This window comes from Grampus griseus (assembly GCF_964374135.1).
Source record: "Grampus griseus genome assembly, chromosome: 5".
Taxonomy (NCBI): Eukaryota; Metazoa; Chordata; class Mammalia; order Artiodactyla; family Delphinidae; genus Grampus; species Grampus griseus.
Window position 1 is genome coordinate 71,230,688 of NC_138998.1, and position 16,028 is coordinate 71,246,715.

The window sequence follows — 16,028 nt, forward strand, 5'->3', positions numbered from 1 at the left end:
TGCTAAAATGTCTTCTGCCATGGAGGAAGGAAGAGTAGGTATTGGGGGACACCAAGCAGTCTCTGCCACAGGCATACACTAGACGCAAACAAGGCAAGATAGGGTCCATGTAATGCCAGTACAGATACCAAGCACAGCAGCTCCTCTGTGAAACCTGCCAGAATGTGTCCCCTTGGATACTGAGAAGAGAGAAGCACAGAGAAGAGTGAGATTACAATCCTTGGAAGAACTAAGGAAATCTTCATGTAAGTGTGCATTTGAGTGGAGTCCCATCTATGTGACAATAGATGGAGAGGAAGGACACACCAAGAAGACATGTCAATCATGTGGCGAGAGCGGCAGGAATGGAATCCAAGATCACAGGAGCCACTGACGATGTTTGAACAGGAGGAGAGATGGGGATATGCTTCCGCTGGCCTCTCAGGGGCCAATGCAACAATGCTTGATGCCAAGACAGGCAAAGGAAGAGAACACAGGATAGACTGAAGCTTTGGGGCATAGGGCTCTAGACTGTGTTTATACCACCCCAAAAAGAATTGGACCTCACTGAATTTACATAAGCAGGTACTCTGTCCCACCCTGCCCTAAAGAGCCTGGAAGCCTTGCCTTTTCTTCTCATTTTGTTAGGGGTAGGATGGCCCTGCTCTCTAATGTCCCACAGAGGCATCCTCCCTATCTCCCTGAGCTGCGGGCACGGATGCTTGACACTAAGCCTTAACCCGATGCTCTGGTTCCCAGTCGGCGTCTCTGTGGGGATGGGGAATGAGGATGGGAGCCGGGCTGGCATCATTCTGCATACGTAATAGAGCCAGAAGACTTGTGAAACCCAGGAGGTTCTGCTAGGACGTTCTGCAGTAAATACGTGTCATAAAAATAAACCTATCCTGCTATTCAACAGCAATGAGCAATACCGTAGGGTTGCCAACGCTGGAAGTACTGACATCTCTGGGCACAGTGCGGCAAGATGAAGGCCAATCCATGACAGCATGCTCGAATGCACACATCCTCCCGCTCCCGGCCACCCACATCCCACCACAGACTCAGACCTCCTTCAAGTTGTCAAGTGAACTGCAGCCAGGTATAGAGAAATGTAAAGTCCTACTTTTGAGTCAAAACAAGACAATAATTGCCAGCGTCAGGGGTGGGGATCTTGACTGTAGCTGATGTAACAAAAAGATTGAAGGGTTATTGTGGACTCTACATTTAACATGAGCCAATGGTATGCAGGTAGCATAGAGATGCTAATGTAGTCCTTAACAGCTTTGGAGCCAATGGAGTGTCCAGAACAAAGGAGGCTGTTAATCCTGTTTCAGATCAGAGTAACATATGAGTTACAATCAGAGAAAAGGTTCCAGAATGGTATAAGAACTTGAAACATGGAGTTAAGTTAAAAGAACAGAAACTCTGCAGCCTAGAGGAGACTCAGGTGAACATAACGACCAGCTTCATGTCCCTGAAGGGTTGTCATGGGGATAAGGAAACAGCTTCTTCTGTGTGGGCTCCAAGAAGAAGTTATAGCCTGGCCCATTTGTTTCAGAATAGAACTGGAATTGTCTGAAAATGGAATGCTCTCCCCCATGAAACAGTGAATTCTCCATTGCTGGGGTTTGGAAAAGGCTGGTAAGTCTGTACGTGGGCTGCTGTGGCAGAAATTCATCCATTGGGTAAAGACAGGACTAGAGGACCTCTTGAGTTTCTTCCATCTTTCAGGTCTTATGATTCTGTGTGCTTTGTTTTTAATTAAAATTTTTATTTGGACATAATTGTAGACGCATATGCTGTTATAAGATACAATACAGAGAGATCCGGTGCGCCCTTTACCCAGTTTCTCTCAATGGTAAGACTTACAAGACTCTAGTACAATCTCACAATCAGGATATTGACTATTCCAACAAAGTCTGTCCTTCCTGTGCCTCAGAAGCCCCTGCCCTTGAGGAGCTACCAGCATAAAGGAGAATAAGAGACGTGCAGAATCAAAGATAGTGCAATTTTGGATACAAGATAACCAACAGAGTGGGACCAACCAAATGCCATGGATGACCAGAAGACGAAGAGATCACATCTGCCTAGGGATAGCAGGAGAGGCTTCCCAGGGGAGACGGCATGGAATCAGGCCTTGAAGGAAGACTAGGAACTCGACAGAGGTGGGAGAGTTGGTGGTGGTACAGTGGTTAGTTAGCACTGCCTTCCAGACAGAGGTGGGTATTCTTAGTTAAGGACCTGTGTCCATCCAGGGGCTCATTAAGAACTAGAAGATACGTCTGCTTGTGAATGACTTTCTCTTGTTACAGATCTACTATATAATCTGAAATTGCCAAAGATGTGAATATAGGTGCTCAAAGAACCACTGGCAGCCTCTGGGTTGGCTTCATCCAGTTCCTAACACCTGCCCAGGACCTCATGTATCACAGGTGCTTAGCATCTGTTGAATAAATGCCTGAGTGAAGATACGAATGAATAGACCTCTGCCCCTGTTGTCCGAGTTCTGCTTTTCTTCCTTCATAGAAGAGGAGCTTGTGATAGCATGGAAGGCAATGGCATTGGTTTAATTTGGGTGATTGCCTAAAACCCACGTGGTTTTCTAGTGTTGTAGGTAGGAGAGCATGAGATGCTGCTTAAGGCTGAGGTCACAGGTGCCCCACAAACCCCCTGGAGGCCTGTTAATTTTTTTCTCCTCTGTGGCTACAGGCTCTACACTGCATCCAAGGTGTCCCACTGTTGAAAGGAATCTCAAAATCCACAGTTGGTTATCTTTTCCTTAAACATTTTGATAAGCCTGCAGAGCAAGATTCTGGACCTAGTTACCTTTGCTTCTGCTTAACCTTCCTCACCTCTGGGTTTGTGATGTAAGAAAGGAATGTGTTTCCTAGAAGCGAAGTATGGCAGAGCTTGGGGGGTTGGGGGAGAGAGAACTTTGCAATTTAGAAATCAGCTGACCTTACCCCTTATTTTAAGACTAGACAGTGGAAGTCAGGAGGGGGCATGTCCTGCCCAGTGTCATCTCGTGAGCCACTGGGAACAGGGATCAGAGCTCCGGCTTCTTGGCTTCTCTTATGATGTTCGCTCCAAGGCATCCAGCTGTTTCCTCCTCAGACAAAGCCAGCACCTCTCGAGCCTCCTACTTGTGGCCATGTGCCAAGAGTCTCTAATGCTTATGACAACACGGCGTAAGAATTAGGTGTACTTGGTTTTCCTTATGCACAGAAGCATAAAAGAGATCAAAGCATTTACAGTTTGATGATGTTCCCAAATGCAAGTTCAAATTGCTGAATGAAACAGCCAGCAGTTTTTCAGAGGGCTTTCCAGAGTAATTACTCAAGATGGAATTAACTCAAGATGGAACTAAGCCAAACTACCTTTGGCTCCTTTTCATCCCCTCTCACTGCCTGGAAAGAGGAGGAGGGGGGAACCAACAAAGAAAATCTTGAGAGACTATTGCTAATTACGGATTTTTACCTGCCTGATGTTCTTTTGCTTTGCACATTAATTAAATCAAGACCAGGTGTCTCGCAGATGGGTTAGCTTCTGGCTCTTGGAAGAGATTAACAGATCCTAGCAAATGGGTAAGGGGAAAGCTCTCAAGTTTTATGGGTCATTGATGCTGCTTCTCTCAGCAGAAATCAAGATTGAGAGAGAAAGAAGTGGCCTAGTTCCTTAGGAAGCCTCAGTGGCTGCTGACATGTTAACCATCTCCAGAGCCCTGAGAGCAGGCAGATCCCCTCTGCCAGCAGATCTGGCCAAGCCATCAGATCTGAAAGAAGTCAGACCTCAAATTCTCATGCTACAGGAAATTGGTTCGGGACTGGAGGTGTGCGACCTGGGACCAGAGGCTGCTGACAGGGCCCTGTGCGGCGATCAGGAGTCAGCCATCTGATGGGAGCTGCTCTCCTGCCCCCAATCTTCCCCTGCTGACACTAACTCTCCCCACTGCTGTCAAAACAGAAAAAGGACGTGGCGGGGGCGGGGGGGGGGGCGCGAAGTGAGAGTAGCAGCGACATACATACACTATATAAAATATAAAATAGTTGGCTGGTGGGAAGCGGCAGCATAGCACAGGGAGATCAGCTCCGTGCTTTGTGACCACCTAGAGGGGTGGGATAGGGAGAGTGGGAGAGAGATGCAAGAGGGAGGGGATATGGGGACATGTGCATGCATATGGCTGATTTGCTTTGTTGTACAATAGAAAGTAACACAGTATTGTGAAGCAATTATACGCCAATAAAATTCTATTAAAAAAAAACTGAGAAAAAGGAGATGACCAAACCAGATTTTTTTTTTTACAGTGTAATTTTTTTATTTTTATTTATTTATTTTTTAACTTTTTTATCTCCTCCCTCTTGTGTCTCCCTCTCACCCTCCCTATCCCACCCCTCTAGGTGGTCACAAAGCACCGAGCTGATCTCCCTGTGCTATATGGCTACTTCCCACTAGCTAGCTATTTTACATTTGGTAGTATATATAAGTTCATAGTACTCTCTCACTTTGTCCCAGCTTACCCTTCCCCCTCCCCGTGTCCTCAAGTCCATTCTCTACATCTGTGTCTTTATTCCTGTCTTGCCCCTAGGTTCTTCAGAACCACTTTTTTTTTTTAGATTCCATATATATGTGTTAGCATACAGTATTTGTTTTTCTCTTTCTGACTTACTTCACTCTGTATGACAGACTCTAGGTCCATCCACCTCATTACAAATAGTTCAATTTCATTTCTTTTTATGGCTAAGTAATATTCTATTGTATATATGTGCCACATCTTCTTTATCCATTCATCTGTTGATGGACACTAAGGTTGCTTCCATGTCCTGGCTACTGTAAATAGAGCTGCAATGAACACTGTGGAACATGACTCTTTTTGAATTATGGTTTTCTCAGGGTATATGCCCAGTAGTGGGATTGCTGGGTTGTATGGTAGTTCTATTTTTAGTTTTCTAAGGACCCTCCATACTGTTCTCCACAGTGGCTGTATCAATTTACATTCCCACCAACAGTGCAAGAGAGTTCCCTTTTCTCCACACCCTTTCCAGCATTTATTGTTTGTAGATTTTTTGATAATGGCCGTTCTGACCGGTGTGAGGTGATACCTCATTGTAGTTTTGATATGCATTTCTCTAATGATTAGTGATGTTGAGCATCCTTTCATGTGTTTGTTGGCAATCTGTATATCTTCTTTGGAGAAATGTCTGTGTAGGTCTTCTGCCCATTTTTGGATTGGGTTGTTTGTTTTTTTGATATTGAGCTGCATGAGCTGCTTGTAAATTTTGGAGATTAATCCTTTGTCTGTTGCTTCATTTGCAAATATTTTCTCCCATTCTGAGGGTTGTCTTTTCGTCTTATTTATGGTTTCCTTTGCTGTGCAAAAGCTTTTAAGTTTCATAAGATCCCATTTGTTTATTTTTGTTTTTATTTCCATTTCTCTAGGAGGCGTGTCAAAAAGGATCTCGCTGTGATTCATGTCATAGAGTGTTCTGCCTATGTTTTCCTCTAAGAGTTTGATAGTTTCTGGCCTTACATTTAGGTCTTTAATCCATTTTGAGTTTATTTTTGTGTATGGTGTTAGGGAGTGTTCTAGTTTCATTCTTTTACATGTAGCTGTCCAGTTTTCCCAGCACCACTTATTGAAGAGGCTGTCTTTTCTCCACTGTATATTCTTGCCTCCTCTATCAAAGATAAGGTGACCATATGTGCGTGGGTTTATCTCTGGGCTTTCTATCCTGTTCCATTGATCTATAGTTCTGTTTTTGTGCCAGTACCATACTGTCTTGATTACTATAGCTTTGTAGTATAGTCTGAAGTCAGGGAGCCTGATTCCTCCAGCTCCGTTTTTCTTTCTCAAGATTGCTTTGGCCATTCGGGGTCTTTTGTGTTGCCATACAAATTGTGAAATTTTTTGACAAAACCGGGTTTTAAACAGTGCTCTGACACAGCTCAGAACACAGCTCTGCTCCTAAAGGCCAGGGCCCTTGTCTGACCCCTTGTAAGAGCAACTTTGGCTTAAAACACAGAGTGACACCCCACCCCCCTTGTATGGAGTCTCAGGGTGCCCAACACCATTGGCAAGTCCAGGTCAGGTTTTCTTCTGGAGGACCCAGGATCTGGGCTGAGGCCAGGATGAAGCAGGGAGGTGGGGAGGCAGGGCAAAGGGAAACAAAGGTCACTTATTACTGACAAAGAACTCATTTGTCCCAGCGTGTAAAGCCCCCAGCTTTCACACAGTCCTGAGCCATTCACTGGAGCCCTGAGCTCATACTAACCAACTAATCAGCTCCAAATGCTTCTCAGAAGTCCGCCTTCCATGGTGCCAATTTCTGATTCATTGCCACGGGGACGGATTTCTGGGTGAGACAAATGATGAGCAACCAAGAGCCGGGCAGGGTCCCCCAAGCTCGCCCACACACTGTTGCAGGCAGATGTGCCTACTTTGTCTCTGACAGTGACAGAACATGAGCACACTTTGGTTTGTGCAACTTGTATCCCTTCCTGAAGAACCCTGGGACTTGTCCACCCTCCCCCATAGTGAGTTAAATCAAAGTGTCCTGGCTTCAGAGGCCTGGTGGAAATGACTAAGCTGTATTTTGCAGCCCATGGTCATGGCAGGTCATTCCCATCCCAGAAACTGGCAAAGCATGTAAGGTAATGATTTAGTCTGTCCATTCTTTGATTTTCTGCCCACTCTCTTCCCCCCATTCCCCAGAGGTCTCTTGGCCCCGTGACACTTTGATCAGCAACTTTCCATTGCCTTCTAAAGGAGAGGGACTTATGGCCTGGCTTACCTCCTCAAATCGGACCAGGGAAGGAGCTTACCTGGAGAGGAGGTGGAGCAGGGCTAGGTGAGGCAGGGTAGCACCTGTGGCACACATGGATGGAGGCACTCTCAGGTGCCTACCTGCACTTACATGGCGTTGAGTGAGCGCCTCCCTAAATTGTGCATCCTCGGTGCCTCACTTGCCTCACCCTAGTCCTAGCCTTGGTGTGGAGGATATTTCTTTTCTTTTTTAATTAATTAATTAATTGATTGATTAATTAATTAATTAATTTTTGGCTGTTTTGGGTCTTTGTTGTTGTGCGTGGGCTTTCTCTGGTTGCATTGAGCGGGGGCTACTCTTCGTTGCTTTGCGCAGGGTTCTCATTGCAGTGGCTTCTCTTATTGCAGAGCAGGGGCTCTAGGCGCGCGGGCTTCAGTAGTTGTGGCTCGTGGGCTCTAGAGTGCAGGCTCAGTAGTTGTGGCGCACAGGCTTAGTTGCTCCATGGCATGTGGGATCTTCCCGACCAGGGCTCGAGCCCATGTCCCCTGCATTGGCAAGTGGATTCTTAACCACTGTGCCACCAGGGAAGTCCCATGGAGGATATTTCTAACTCTGAAGGAAGCACCTCCCTGGTCACAAGCCCAGGATGCTTTTTTTAAATTAAAATATAGTTGATTTACAATATTGTGTTAGTTTCAGGTGCACAGCACAGTGATTCAGTTATATATATATATATATTCTTTTTCAGATTCTTTTCCCTTATAGGTTATTACAAAATATTGGGTAGTTCCCCGTGCTATGTAGTAGATCCTTGTTATTTATCTATTTTATATATAGTAGTGTGTGTATGTTAAACCCAACCTCCTAATTTATCCCTTTCCGCCACTCTCCCCTTTGGTAACCATAGTTTGTTTTCTATGTCTGTGGGTCTATTTCTGTTTAGTAAATTAAGTTCATTTGTATCTTTTTTTTAAGATTCCACATATAAGCAATATCATATATTTGTCTTTGTCTGGCTTACTTCACTTAGTATGATAATCTCTAGGTCCATCCATGTTGCTGCAAATGGCATTATTTCATTCTTTTCTATGACCGAGTAATATTCCATTGTAGATATGTACCACATCTTCTTTATCCATTCATCTGTCCATGGGCATTTAGGTTGCTTCCATGTCTTGGCTATTGTAAATAGTGCTGCTGTGAACACTGGGATGCATGTATCTTTTCAAATTAGAGTTTTCTCCAGAAATATGCCCAGGAGTGAGATTGCTGGGTCATATGGCAACTCTGTTTTAGTTTTTTAAGGAACCTGCATACTGTTCTCCATAGTGGCTGCACCAATTTACATTCCCACCAACAGTGCAAGAGGGTTCCCTTTCCTCCACACCCTCTCCAGCATTTATTATTCATAGACTTTTTGATGATGGCAGTTCTGACCACAGAAGATGATACCTCATTGTAGTTTTGATTTGCATTTCTCTAATAATTAGCAATGTTGAGCATCTTTTCCTGTGCCTGTTGGTCATCTGTATGTCTTCTTTGGAGAAATGTCTATTTAGGTCTTCTGCCCATTTTTTGATGTGTGTTGTTGTTGTTTTTTGTTTTGTTTTGTTTTTTTTGATATTGAGCTGTATGAGCTGTTTGTATATTTTGGAAAATAATTCCTTGTCGGTCACATCGTTTGCAAATATTTTCTCCCATTCTGTAAGTTGTCTTTCGTGTTGTTTATGGTTTCCTTTGCTGTGCAAAAGCTTTCCAGGATGCTTTTTTTAAAAATTTATTTATTTGTGGCTGTGTTGGGTCTTCGTTGCTGCACGTGGGCTTTCCCTAGTTGTGGTGAGCGGGGGCTACTCTTCATTGCGGTGTGTGGGCGTCTCACGGCGGTGGCTTCTCTTGTTTTGGATCACTGGCTCTAGGTGCGCAGGCTTCAGTAGTTGTGGCACACGGGCTCAGTAGTTGTGCCTCACAGGCTGTAGAGCGCAGGCTCAGTAGTTATGGCGCACGGGCTTAGTTGCTCCGCGGAATGTGGGATCTTCCAGGACCAGGGCTCGAACCTGTGTCCCCTGCATTGGCAGGCAGATTCTTAACCACTGCGCCACCAGAGAAGCCCCTCCAGGATGCTTTTTAAAAAACTATCAGTGCTTCATCCCAGACCAATTAAATCAGAACCTTTGGGTATGGACCCTGGGCTCACTCATCACAGGTGAGTCTGCCGTGCAGCCATGATGGAGAGTTGCTGGTCTGAGGGCTCACATGGGCCACAGGTAATGGATGGATGTTCTGCTGATGTTGCTGCAATTTGGCCAGTTGTCCCTGCGATGACTTGGCTCCCTCAGGACTTTCTCTGGGTCCCACAAGGCCCAAGGCCCTGTGGGACATCCAGGTTCTGATCTCGGCTACAGTGCCAAGCACCTCCACAACCAGCTCTGCAGTCAGACTTTCAACTAAGTTCCTTAACAGCCTCTAGGAGCCACAGAGATTCCCACGCTGTGCTGCGTCTTCTTTGACGTGGCCACAGACACCTGCATGTTCCCTGGTGCAGGGAATGTGTTTGGTCGTCCCTGCAGACTCTGAAAAGAAAACAAAGTATTCTCCTCAACTTAGCAAACATGTCTCCCCCAAGGGAGTTGGAGATACATGCCTATCTGACCCCCCTCTGTCTTCCTTTTCCCATGATCTGTTGGAAATAGAGGGATAAGCTCCCCCCTTCCTCTTCCTGCCTTGGAGGGACGGATAAAATTTTATGATAGGATCCTCCAGGCCTTTAGAAAATCCTCTCTCCCTAGCACTTGACTTTCAAGCCTATTGTCATTCGTGCAACTCATGGAAATCTGATTTGACAGTGAAACCTCAGCAAAGGCAGAGACTGCCCTTCCCTGAAGCACTGACACTCCCTGCTACACAGAATGGGAGGCCCCAGAGCAAAAAGATGTATAGGTTACAGAAACACTTCTAAAAATATTTCAAAATAACATGATCTCCACATTTCTGTGCCAAGATTCAGCATTTTACACAGAGCCTTGGGATGCACAGGCCTCTTCCTGGATCTCCTGTCACCCCTGTCGGAGCATTTGAGGAGGCAGATAGAAGGGGGGCATTTTCATTCCCATCTCATATTTGCACAAGGAGACAGGGGAGAGACTTCAGTGAACACTGGGGCCCTCAGAGGGCAGGGGTGGAGTAGAGGGGCCAGAAGGAGAGAAACGAGAGCTCTGAAGTGGGTCTTGAGTTTCTGTTAATGTACTGAAATTCTTGGGATTTTTAAACCTCTGAGTAGGTCTAATATATTTTATTGAGAAAAGTGAAGTCTTTGACTCGACTGTGAAAACTGGGAAATGCGAAAGCCATCTCTACGTAAACCTGGGTGTACAGTCTGGACCGCCTCCATGGGTGTAGGTTTACCTGACTTTCCCTCACTCCCACCCCTCCCACATGTCTGTCTCCATGTCAGTCCCCCTGCAAACACTCCTGTCGCAGGTCATTGCAGGCTCACCTCTCTCTCTCCAAACGCCTCATCCTGCCTCTCACTGCTCTTTCCTGCCCCACTCTGCTCCCCTGCCCTCCTGTGCATGGCCAGGCAGGGCTACATGCCAGCCCCCAGGCCCCACTTCTGTAGCTGCATAAATACCACTAAGCCCTCTAGGCTTCTAGGAGCTGGGCCTGCCTCCCACAGGAGATTAAGAGCCCACAGTGAGTCAGCAGCCCAGCTGGGCCCCAAGCCCCAAACTCCTGGCTGAGCCTCTATCAGCCGGGGCATTCCCTGTCCCCTCCTAGGGACCCCCTTCTCCTCATTTCCCCCAGGCCATAGGTAGACATCTGCCCCTATGTTGGGCTGTCAGAGTCCCACGGTATCTCCTTCCCTACCCTGTCCCAGCTCTGGAGCTGTCCTGCCTAATGCTCTTGGCCATGGCGGTTGGCCGTGTCTATATGGCAGAGAAGCCTGTGTCTTGGTGGTGACAGTGGCATTCTGGAAGACAGAGGCTGTGGGGTGTGCATACCTCGTCTCCTTGGCTGTGACCCTATGGGTTCTAGTAGGGAGAGCTGAACGGCTGCCAGGACACCCACAGGCCTTCGGTGCCCACACACTCCGTGAATCACAGCTACTGTACGCTGCCCTGAGTCACCACCAGGAATCTGGGGAGGCAATATCAGCCTGTTTTTAAAAGATCTGCTCGCGTACTCAGGCTCTTACAAAAGGCTTGATAATTATTGCCAGGAATAGGTATTGGTTCAGGGTCTCCGGGGCTGACGTAGGCAGCTCCTTTGATAAGGGGCCAGGACACCACATGCGCAGCCTGATCGCCACCACGGGAGGGGCTGGATTTCCGTGAGGGCGGCACCCCCAGCTGCCACGGGGGGAGTATCATGGACCCCGCCTTTGCTTCTTGAGGGGACGGATGGGAGCTGCAGGAGAAGCCCTAGCACCAACTTCGAAGAACAGAGATTGCGTCTCTGTGCCAACTATTCTCTGAGTCACTTAATGTCATTCCCATTCATGGGAAGAGAGAAGTCTGGTGCATACGACTAACCAGTTTGACTTTCCAGCTTCTTGGCAATCCAGGAATTTTTAGGCCTCCGTAAATAAGTCTCCAAAGCTCTCCCTCTTCTGGTGGGGAATGCCCTCTTCACAACCTTCTAGTCATTCAACGAGCCTTTTGCGGGCCTCGGAGCTACCACACTCCTTAGAGATCATCTCCTCCCATTTGCTTACTGATGAGCAAATCAAGACTCAGAGTAGGGACAGGACTTGTCCAGGTCACAGAGATAAAAACCAGGTGGCCAGACCTGGAGTTAGCCCTGTGGAGGTCACGATGGATAAGACACAGCCTCTGCCCTCGAGGAGTCCCAGATTATCAGGGGAAGCAGTCATTTGTTCAGAGAGCAACGATACAAGGTAGTATGTAGTTAGATCCATAAAAAGTTGACATGAAGTATCATGGGAGAGCGAAGATGCGAGATCACTCCTGCATAAGGAATAGTATATCATAAGGAATAGTATTAGAGTAGATCTTCCAGAGATGGGTTGCATTTGGACACTCAGGGATAGGAGAAGGGGGATAAGGGTAGGCAAATGAAGGAACTAGCTTGAGATGAGTCGTGGAAATGGGATGCCCAAGGAACGTAAGCCAGTTTGGCTGTTGTACCAGATGCTAAAACCAAACAGTGGGGTGTGGGGAGGGGAGTAGGGTGGGGGAGGGTCAGATGACAGGAAGTCTGGAATGTGGGATTTGAACTTATTATCATTGTTATCATCGCATAGCATCAGGTAGCAACGTGCCCAGCATTTTACTGAGCAATATTAATCATGTAAGGCAGTGTACTTTCTAGGAACTTGGAATTCAAGACAGAGAATGAAATTAGGGACATATATTGAAGGCATAGATTAAACATATACATAAATCAAAAACTATTTAACACATAAGTATTTAAGTGCAAGTAAAGGAGTAAGTGCATTTAATGAACCGGTGAGGGCAGAAGGAGTCTGGGGACTTGTTGCTGCAAGGTCTCCCTCTGTCCTCAGCCTCCCCTGTGCTCTGCAGCTCTGGGAAAGGCCTAGAAGAGCTGACATCAGTCCTCATATTAGACGTTGGCTTTGTGTGGCTTTGTGTTCCAGATGGCTGATTTCTTACATGGAACTGTTCCTTGAGTTTCCACTCATTCTCATTGATTGATCCAGTTCTTTTCTACATCCCAGTCCTGAGCTCATAGCACCCAGGAGACACAGCTTGGAGAAGGCAGGGGATAGGCATGAGGGCCACTGAGTATGGTGGTTCATGTTAACCACTGCACAAGAGAGAGTAAGTGGGAGCTAAAATCCAGAACTCCTCCTCTTGTCAAGTCAAAAGACTGTGGGTTGCTGTCTTCCTGGAGCAGGGAGTGCCTTTTTCTTATCCACACAAATGTGTTTTATGGGCTTGTGGCTCTGACAGGGATATGGCCAAACAGCTTCTCTATATAATCCTCTCCAGCCTTACCCTCCCTGCCTGCCCCCCGCTCCATGGCCCCCCACCTTCCACCTGGGACATGGAAACATTTCCAGCCTGATGCCCTGGGCCAGGTGCCAGCATGGCGATGACTCTCAGCCACCCAACTCTCCCACTGGACCCCTGGCTCCTTTTCTGTCCTGTGAGGCCGGAGATCTGAGAAAGGGCAGAAGAAAATCTTTGCTCAAATATGCCAACGACTGAGAAGTATCCACGCACATGCACTAAGGCCCTACTGAGTCGAGGCCTGTCCTCAGACTGTTAAACAGATCCCTGACTATCCCGGTGCACTTGGCAAACACGGCACTCGACACTTCATACACTGTAAGAGTTGGAAGCACCTCAGAGTCCCTAGTCAGCAGAAATCACTCCCCACCCACCCCACGGCCCCCTACACACACCATCCCCGACAGAGGCCACCCAGCCTTTCTCTGTCTGAGCATTTTAAATGACTTAGAGCTCACCAGCCCCAGATGGCCCCTCCCATTGTGAGTGAACTCTGGCTGTATTAGCAGTCTCCTCTTTTTGTTCTGCTGCAGTTCGACCCCTGTAACTTCCACTGTTAGTTCTGGTTTTCTCCTTCGTTGCCATACAGATTTGTAGGTAAGAAGAGAAGAAAGAGAAAAAATGACACCCCTCCACAAAACAAACAAAAAGTTCTCTTTTATCCCCTCACTCATATGTCTCTGCACCAGGAAGTCAAACCTCCTGAGAAATAGCCCTCAATACTCCCAGCCAAAACTTTGCCCATTGTCCATGTAATGTGCCATTCTTTGTCCTGTTCCTATTCTTGTCTCCACACTCCTGGGCTGGTTTCCTGATTATAGGCTGGCAAAAGTCACTTGGACCTCATCCCCCTTAAGTACGGGTTCCTGACTTCCCACCCACCCCTTTGATTCTGCTCCTCCAGGCAGCTTATGGTATATACTTTACCTAGATCAGCACCAGGGCCTCCATGAGCAGTTGCGCAGGTTGTGCACTGCTCAGCTGCACATCAGCCTCTAGACTCTATTCTCTTAAGTCCTTGCTAAGTTCACAGAGTCCCTTTTGAGGGGGCAAGATATAGGCAGGAGAAAATGAGAACTTCTTCTCTGGGATCCCTTGGCCCTCCAACTACCCACCTACTTTTCTCAAATGGATTGTGAGCTCTCAGAGGGCAGAATACACCTCTTATTTTTCTCTGGGTCCTGAACAGCAAAGTCCAACTCAGAGCCCTAGCCAGGTTAGAGGTTCAGGAAGTGTTACTTGAATGGATGAATGAATGAGTGAGTGATAAAAGAGTAGGATTTGATTGCTAAAGGGTGAGAGGGGAGCAGTTGAACAGTAGAGAGGGATGAGAGGGTCACTGACACACATGTGCATGGCCTCACCTCTCTGTGTTTTAGAGATTCTCAGGGGCCTCACTTTTCCCCTGGCAACTACTCAGATAGCTTGTCATTAGAAATGAACATCATGGTGGCCCACTCACTGTTCCACCAAGTCATTCTCCTGTGTCTGACTTCTTTGCAGACTCCCTATTTCTGGCCCCACATGACCAGTCTGCATTTCTTTCCAAGCTGCATTCCTGATTTTCCACTGCGTCTTTAACAAAGCAAGACACTTGGAAGGCCAGTCATGCAGCAATGATGATGGGGGCCCAAAATAGGGTGTTGGCAGGAGAGGAGAGGAGGAAACAGGAACAAAAAGTAGTTTGAAAGGTGAATTAAAAGAACTTGATCTGGGTTAAGTGGTCGGTAGAGACCCAACGTGGCAAGGGGAGAGAAGAATCAAAGAGAAGTCCTCCAAGGGAGGATGGAGGTCCCGTGGATGAAACATGGATGTCCAGAGGACAGGCTGACTGGAGCTGATAATGAGTGACTTTGGTTTTGTGCATTTTTGAGGTGCCAACTAGACATCAAGTTGGAATTGTAGAACTGGTATTGGAGATACGGGACCCAATTTGATAAGACAACTGTAATAGTAACATAGAAATCTGAAATGACGGTGAGCAAGCGAGGGTGCGAAAGTCCTTCCCAAGGTGAGTTGCTACCTCAAGATAAAGGCCTAGCTGCGCCTGCCTCAGAGTTGTGAAGAGGCAGGAAGAAAGAAAGAAAGAGAACCTAGTGTGGCCTAGGAATTGTGCCGGTGCTCCACGCAAGCCACATACCCACCCTCACTAGACATCTAGACCAGAGCGGTCCAATAGCACTTTCTGTGATGATGAAAACATCCTCTGTGCCAATACTGTGGCTACTAGCCCCATGTGACTATTGAGCACATGAAATGTGGCTAGTACAACTGGGAAACTGATATGTAACTTTATTTAAATTTAATTAATTTAAATATAAGTGTAAATAGCCACACAAGGCCAGTAGCTACCATTTTGGACAGGACAGATCTATTCCAACCTCTTCAATTCACATGTGAGGAAACCAACAAAGTGACTTTCTCAGAAAAATTCTTTTCCCTAAAATATGAACTGATTTTCGTGCAACTCTTTTCCATTTTCATGTAACTTTTTGTGTAATTGAGGCCAGGTGTGCTTAATATAAATCCTGACGTGGCTAGAATTTAAGGCCTGAATAACAAGAAAGATCTTTTGAAGAATGGAGGTTTTTGCTAAACTTTTACATTGGTTTTCAATGTTAGGGTCAACTGGATTATTTTGTAGTAACTCGAATGCTCATTAATACTAATTCTGATGAAATTGATAACCTTGATTGAGCACTGACTATAGGCTAGTAACTTGTATTAGTTCTCTATTGCTGTGTAGCAAAATACCCCCAAACTCAGCAGCTTAAAACAAAGAACATTTATTATGTCATTTATTAATTTCCAAGGGTCAATAATCAAGGAGTGACTTGGCTGCATGGTCCTGGCTCAGGGTCTGAGGTTGCAGTGAACATGTCAGCTGGAGCTGCTGTCTCTGAAGGCTTGCCTGGGGCTGGAGGATCTAGTCCTAAAGCGGCTTACGCACATGGTTGTTGGCAGCAGGTCTCAGTTCCTTACCTTGTGGGCCTCTCCATAGCGCTGCTCACAACATGTGATCTTCCCTCAGGAATAAGTGACCCAGAAGGAGCATGACCAAGTAGGGAACCTGAATACCCTTTCACGACCCTGCCTTAGAAGTGACACACCATTACATCTGCGGTATTCTGCTGGTCACACAGACCACTTCTAATGCTCTAAAGGAGGAGATTACATACAGTATCAGCATCAGGAGGCAGAGATTATTAGGCGCATCTTGGAGACAGGCCATCTCAGTGCTTCACACATACCATCTTGCTTCAGCCTCATAAAACGAGCAGGTGGAGCCCATTATTTA